The sequence below is a fragment of the Cornus florida genome, unplaced genomic scaffold (assembly GCF_030987335.1).
Source record: "Cornus florida cultivar Cherokee Brave unplaced genomic scaffold, ASM3098733v1 CherokeeBrave_3.0.0_Hap2_Chr07, whole genome shotgun sequence".
In the NCBI taxonomy this organism is placed as follows: domain Eukaryota; kingdom Viridiplantae; phylum Streptophyta; class Magnoliopsida; order Cornales; family Cornaceae; genus Cornus; species Cornus florida.
Genome location: NW_026775577.1, coordinates 57,426,863 through 57,434,583, shown reverse-complemented (window position 1 = coordinate 57,434,583; position 7,721 = coordinate 57,426,863). Strand labels below are relative to the sequence as shown.

The window sequence follows — 7,721 nt, the reverse complement described above, 5'->3', positions numbered from 1 at the left end:
AGGTAAGTGAAATTTAATAAATTAATTATTGAGATGATTAATAGATTTATAGTGTGAATTCGAGATTCTGATTATCTTGTGACACAATGGTATTAAGATATAATATTTATGAGGAAATAATTATTGGATGGGAATAAGATTATAGTAATATAGTTGTACCAAATGTGATAGTAGCTATAGTGATTATTAGATATTAATATTTATGTACTTCAGCAATATTAGTACCTAGTAGGTGATTTGATGAACGTGATTAATGTATCTTTTATGGGTTGCATTTAAGTATGGGAATACAAGGTATGGGTTAACTTGCTGAACGATGATAGTGTTTAGCAATTTCTTGCTGAACTTGTGAGCTCACCCCTTTATTACTTTCAGGTGCACATGGATTTAGCTTACAAAAGAGGCTCAATGGGAGATGGGGATTTTTCGGATTTCCACTTATTGATTTTATTATTGTTTCTTAGCAAACACTTTGTAATAAGATTCACTTAGTTGGTGAAATTTTAATTAGTTGGAAATGTAATAGATTTCCTTTGGATTGATGGCTTTTTAAATAAAATGTTTTCTTATTGATTTAATCATGAATTTTGGTGAATGTATGATGTGAGTCACGTACAAGATTTTAATATAAGACAAGGGTTTTTGTGTAAAAAATTTTGGGACGTGACACTTCTAGTAATCCTTTGTTTTACAAGAGTACATTAGTACAGTCCTAAAACTTGTAATCTGTTCTCTGATCAAATTATTAGAATATTTTAGTAATTTTGCACCCTATGTTGTTTCAGTAATGGAACTATTGAATAACCCAGATTTTTCGCCAATATATATATATATATATATATATATATATATATACATATATCTCCAGAGATTTTAGCCAATATATTTCAATAAATGAAAATGGTAATAATATCATCACCTTTTGTATTGAATCATTTAAATTATTGGGAATTTTAGTTAAAACACTTGTCACTAAATGCATCCAGAAAAGACTTAAAAATCAAATTTTAAATATAAAAAATTATATCTATACGTACATATATACACACAAACACTCATCCTGAACATGTTGGCAGTCTGTGATTTAGAAGAAGTGATGGACATTAGTAGTCCCCAAAAGAAAGCTTGAGAACCTGATGGTTAACATATAATGTAGTTGGGAGTTGTTTCCATCAGCAAAATTCCATCAGCATGTTTGACTCATCAGTAATTATATATTCCTTCCAAAATTAAATTTCCTGAATCACTGCTAAACCATTCAATTATGAGTTGTGTACCCGAATAGCAATGTTAACAGTCTCCTCTCATTCTGTATTCTACATTGACATGTAAAAGTGAAAAAAATAACGAGTACCATATATATATATATATATATATATATATATAATAAATAAAAAATAAAAAGAGCATCTAAGAAACAACCTGAAACAGTGACAAACAATGGTTTTATATTGCGCAAAAGTAAATGTCAAATGGTACACCACAGCAACGGATAAATTCAGACAAAATTTTGAAATACTAATAAGGTTGTAACAAGAAACAAATACAATTGAGACAACTACAGGTCAAGTGCCATGTAAAGACCACAAAAATGTTATGCTTCGGTAAGTAACTCAAGCACATTACCTCTCAGCTGTAACATCTGTTGCAGACACTGAATTGGAGATAATAAAAAAAAACCCCTAAAATGGAGCATCTGAATGCCCAAATGCCAATTGGGCTAATGAATTTATATATATGTGTGTGTGTAAAATTGGGCTGGAATTGTATACATGGGGTTGTTTTAATATAATAATTTATACTAGTATTATATTTATTTATTTATTTATTTATTTATGTAAACGAGCCTGCTCACGAACCGAATTTACCATTGTTCAAGTTCGGCTCGTTTACTAAACAAGCCTAAAAATTGAGCTCAAACTCGGCTCATTTACTAAACGAACGAGTTCGAACCGAGCTTTTAGCGAGCCGAGCCTGAACTATTCATGAACGGCTCGGTTCATTTGCAGCCCTATTTGTAACCAAAAAAATAATAATATTACTATATTTTTTATGCTATATATACTTATCATATATTTTTACCTACGTGCAAAACACGGGTTTTTTCTTAGTATATAAAATTGTAATGTCAACACTCACTAATAAAACTCCAATATTGTATTAATATCATATTTGTTCTTATCACGTTTCAATTTTACAAATTATAGATTACATATATGCAAGCTTACTGATAAATTCTTAATTTAATAATTTTATTTTTTGTCCTTTAATTTTTTTTAGATGTCAAATATTTTCAATCCACCTATTTCTATATTTAACAATAACAAATTGGTCAGACCAAACTACTGGACGGAAATAGAAATTGGCACATTGTGATTGTACTCAATGCACAAGAGTACAACTCCAAGAGTGCCCATGTTTAATAAATTTCATTACTGTAATTAGGCAACTTATCTTTGGTTAAGAACACAATTTGTGAACCAAAATTAATATTTTTATTATTTTTACTTATTTGCTTATAATTTAAATCTAAAATTAATTAAATGTATACACCATTTTGATCATATTGCTATTGTGTGGCAGTTATCAATAGCATGAGTACTTACTTGTTTAGATTACACAATTGTCATTGATTGGAATGAAAGAAGTTGTGAAAATCTTCGTAACTCAGCGATTGAGTTACTTATTCGTTATCTTTGAAAATTTTACACCTTAAACTTCTAATCTAATATTTTTGTCTTAAAAATAAATAATAATAAAGAAATGAAAGAAATTATAAACCATGTTATCAAAAGTACCCTTATTATTTCATGATTATGAGAGTTTAAATCAACCATTAATCATGACAATTGCATGATTATAAGGGTTTATAAATTGTTAATGAAATAGGAGCACACAAATAATTTATGTACTCCTTTATTATTTGATAATGTAAATCATTTGAGAATTGAATGCATGCAATTTTTGAGTATACTGAATAAATTAAGTATATAACATCATATGAAAGATGATCAATGTCTAGGACAATACCTTTCTTTTGGCTGCCAAATTGATTTTGCATAAAGAAAGGTATTATTAATATAATTAAAACAAAATTGACAATATTTGTAATCTATCATTTATAATTTAGTGGATAGTTGTTACAAGGGGAGACTTGTTCCACTTGAATTCAGATGCGAAGTGAAATTGGTATAGATGAGTAAGTATGCAGTGTTACCTAATAGTTTAAGATTTTGATTAAATGGGCAAGCGCCTACCCGTTACAATTAATACTAAAGTCAGACCCAATCCTTAATCCCGAATGGTCCGATCGCAACGAGGCCGTTGCAAGTTCGGATGGAAAACAATGTTACAAAACTTGTCCACATCGGATTCATATAGAAACTAAAATTGATAGGTATACAATACTACTCAATAGTTCAAATTTTTGAATAAATTAACAAGTGTGCACCCATTATAATAGACTAATAATATGTTTTAGTATAGTTGTTAAGTACCGATCAATATTTTTCATTGATTTAATTAAGGCTAATTTTATTTGTTTAAAATAAGCATTTACAGACATTAATTTTTTTTAATAAGCATCTCAAATGACTTAAACATTATTCTTCTTCCCATATTTTAAGTACTTAACTGTACTTCAAGGCAAGCAAGTTATTTGCATCTAAACCATTGTCATTATCAACCGTATCAATATGACATTATTGTAGTTAATTGATTAGTAATAATTAATCTAATATGGATAATAACCAAAAAATTTATCATACTAACGAAGTTGTTCGTTCAGTCCATAATATATATACACATATATGAATAAGATAAGATAGCAAGTCAAATGTAAGGGTATAGTTTGACACAAGAATGGGCAAAATGATAATTTTCAAAAGTAACGAGAGGCGTTAGCTGTTACTGTAACAATTTGTCTCTATATATATAGGCAGAGCGCAAAAAGACGAGTGATGTTGTACGGAACGCTTACCTTACACATGAGTGAGAGAAATTTGGCTCGAGCCGCGGAAACATGAGCCTTAACACACACATGTATGGATGATTCTGGAATTTAATAGTAGCTATTAAATTAAGGCATGGCTTTTATATTTAAAGAAAGGAAAAAAAAAAATCTGAAATTGGATTTTTAAAAATAAAGTAAGAAACACTATTCCTATGATTTACAGACAATAATTTATTACGTTGGTTTACACGATAATGCATGGTATTTCATATAATGTAAAAATTGATTGAATATCCAATTATGCATGAAATTTCAAAAGAGTCGAGATTGTCTGTAATTAATTAAAATTAACCTTTCAAAGTCCTAGATTCGATTTAAATAATCAATTAGATTTAAATGGAAGTTGATTACAAAATCTACATCCATTTCGTCCTAGTCAGATTTATCATGTGTACAAACATTTATATATACTGAGAGAATGCCCAATGACAAAAGCATAGATGAGAACGGTGAAAAATGTGAATTCTTGATAAAACGAACTAATTAATCTTCATAGCATGTGTGTGTGCACGCCATGGGGAGTTACAGAAAGAGGTCATTCTAGAAGTTTGCTTTTAAAATTACAAATATAAGTTGAATGTAAATAAATATATATATATATATAGACACACTACTATTACTTTTTAAATTACAAATATCTTAGGTTGAATATTACCAAGTTAGACCGGGATATTCAACTCAAACCTGGCCTACTATTTGGACGGAATAATTAATTTGATCTATAATTTTTGATGGGTGGTGTGCTCAAAATAGAAAGAATTACAGTGACTTTTATATTTGTAGTATCAATACATTATTAATAGGAGTAGTCCCCAATTAATATATTGACACTACAAACATATCCAACCGACTTCCAAAGTTCTTCAAAGCTGGAGAATTATTAAAAAAATAAGTTGTACTACATTAATTAATATAGTAATTCTAAAAATCATATTCATGAATTTTTTTTTTTTTAGTCATTCAAAAGCTCAAAGGCCTAAAGTCAAGATGGTCCATGATTGAAGAACCTTGTAAGTTGATGAAAGTTGCAACTTCCATAGTTACCTTATATATACATATATATATATATATATATACAAATATATATATAAAGTGTAGTGTATATTTATATTTTTCTCTAAGTCCTTGTCCAATTAATATGAAATTGAAGAAAAAAAAAAATCAAACACATTGTAGGGTACCACTGTAATTTCACTGTGGAAAGGGAAAGACGAAAAGATGTGGAAAAGTTTAAAAAAGAAGAAAAGAAAGGACAAAATTGGAACTGAAAAGGAGGAAGGTGGGGTTAACACGTGATCGGGGGAAGTGGTGACAATTTGGTCCCGTTTTTGGGTGCCAGCAGAGGACAGCCACAAACCGGATATTTGTCTCTCTCTCACCTTACTCTCTCTCTCTCTAAGTGGCAGAATCAGGCCCACCTTTTACAACTAAAATTGGGAATTTTCGAGGCATCAAATTGGTTGAGATGCTTTATCCATTAGGTTATATTACATATATATAATTTTTGATACGCCAGATTTGCATTGAATGGTAAATTTTCCATGTTAAATTTCATATTCATTTAAAACTCTGATTTTGTTTCAGCAACAGAACTACAAGCCCAAAACAATGGAATACCATCTTTTTCAGTCTAATAAACAGTAACATGTACACATTCATGTACAGTGACGGACTCAGAAAATTTGGTGAGGGGGGGCGAATTTTTAATTTGTGGGTACAAAATTATATGATGGGTTTATTTTTGTAATTTTAGTAGGGTTTTTTTCATAAATTTAAAAAAAAATTAAGTATAAAATGAAAAAAAAAAAATCAGTGGGGCAAATTATAATTATAGTGGGGCATCTTCATAAATTATCAAAATTTGAAGTATAAAATGCTAAAAAAAAAAGAATCCAGTGGGGGCGAATTGTAATTTTAGGGGGGGCATTTTCATAAATTTTAAAAACATTAGGGTATAAAATGAAAATATTAAAAATTCAGGGGGGGCATCTGCCCCCCCTAGTCCCCTGCTGGGTCCGTCCCTGTTCATGTACATATAACAGTCTCATAAAAAAAAATCTTATTTTTGTTAAGCAATTTCAGTGGACTAGAAAAACAACCCCAGTTTCAGTCTAATAGTTGTAACAGTGACGTGAATATATATATATATATATATATACACACACACTCACATATACGTATAGATAATTCATTACTGTAAAAGAGAGAAAATCAGAAGTTAAAGAGGGATTAGACGATTCATTAAAATATCTAAAAGAAAACATAATTGTCCATCAACCTACACAACAGTAGGCAACATAGGAGCAGAGGACGAAAACCCAGAACAAAACAGAAAAACTAATGGATAACATTAACAAACCCAAAACAAAAATAAAAAAATTGATAAGAAAGAAGAACATAAACCCAAATATAAGACTGCAAAACCCAACAACAAAGGAGAACTCAATCGTCATCGGAATCATCAGGTGGAGTATCAGTAGGTGGAGATTCAGGGGCTTTCGGTTTTACATTTCCATTTCCATATCCATTTGCGGCTTTTCCATTGCCGTTCGGAGCTGTTTTTCCATCTTAGCTTTGCCATTAGATCCATTCTCCTTCTTATGAATCGAAGATACTTTGACACCAAGAGATTCCTTTAGAGCTTTCTGGTCAGCGACCACCTGATTCAGAACAGTTTCAAGTGTGTTAGCAACACCAAGAATTCTGTCTTAAGGTTATATATATATATAGATAGACACACACAACACCAAGAATTCTGTCTTCTACTTGAGGATGAGAATACACCATTCCAGTTTTGTGTATAGACAGAGTGAAAACTCATGATACATACGCTCATCATCAGCCGAACAAGAGCATGTTCATCAAATGAGACCTCGAGACCAAGAATTTCACATCCCCTATAATAATAGTACAAGGAAGAATGCAAAATTAACAACAATAATTCAACCCATCACTTGCAATTAATTAAATTAAGTCTTAAATATATTCACAACTAAAATCTCAAATTGAGTACCAAACGCATGCAACTAAGTAATCCTAAGGCAAAGGGTTGAGTTTAGCCAAACCTTATTTTTCGCACTATTACTTAATAGTGGAAAAAATCGGATTAAATGGCAAAGTATCTTCGATTCACAAGAAGGAGAATGGATCCAATGGCAAAGCTCAGGGCGATGGAAAAGCAGCTCCGAACGACAATGGGAAGTCTCCGGGCAATGGAAAAGCCGCAAATGGAAATGGAAAAACCGAAAGCCCCTGAATCTCCACCTACTAATACTCCAACCTGATGATTCTAATGACGATTGAGTTCTCCTTAGTTGCTGGGTTTTGTAATCTTCCTCATATTTGGGTTTATGTTCTGCTCTTAAGTTTCCTACTGTAGTGTATGTTGATGGAGTAAAGAGAGTAAGAGAGAGAGAGGAGAGAGATACAGATCTAGGGTTTTCAGGTTTACACAACCATAGAAATAGGGGAGTTCATTTAATATATAGAAAAGCAAAATTGCTTTATAGTAAATCTGAATCATCCATTTAGGAGAAACTTCTAGAATAGAAGATATTGGCCGTTTAAAAGCATACCACATAAGCTTCTAGATCTCAACCGTTGAATAACATGGTAAAAAGGAAAAAAATTCAGCCGTTAGTTTTTCAATATAAAACATTCACACCGTTGAATGCTTACCATCGCCCTTTTTATATACTGTCTATATTCT

The 7,721-nt window shown here is 30.8% G+C and overlaps 1 long non-coding RNA gene across 1 annotated transcript; it reads right to left on the bottom strand.

Annotated features, from left to right (window-relative positions):
- Positions 1–6,230: 6,230 nt before the first annotated feature.
- Positions 6,231–7,485, bottom strand: LOC132267675 (uncharacterized). The gene is made up of 3 exons (XR_009469047.1): positions 7,078–7,485; positions 6,843–6,909; positions 6,231–6,672 (listed from the first exon to the last, which is right to left on the bottom strand). It is a non-coding gene; the product is annotated as an uncharacterized LOC132267675 (long non-coding RNA).
- Positions 7,486–7,721: the final 236 nt, after the last annotated feature.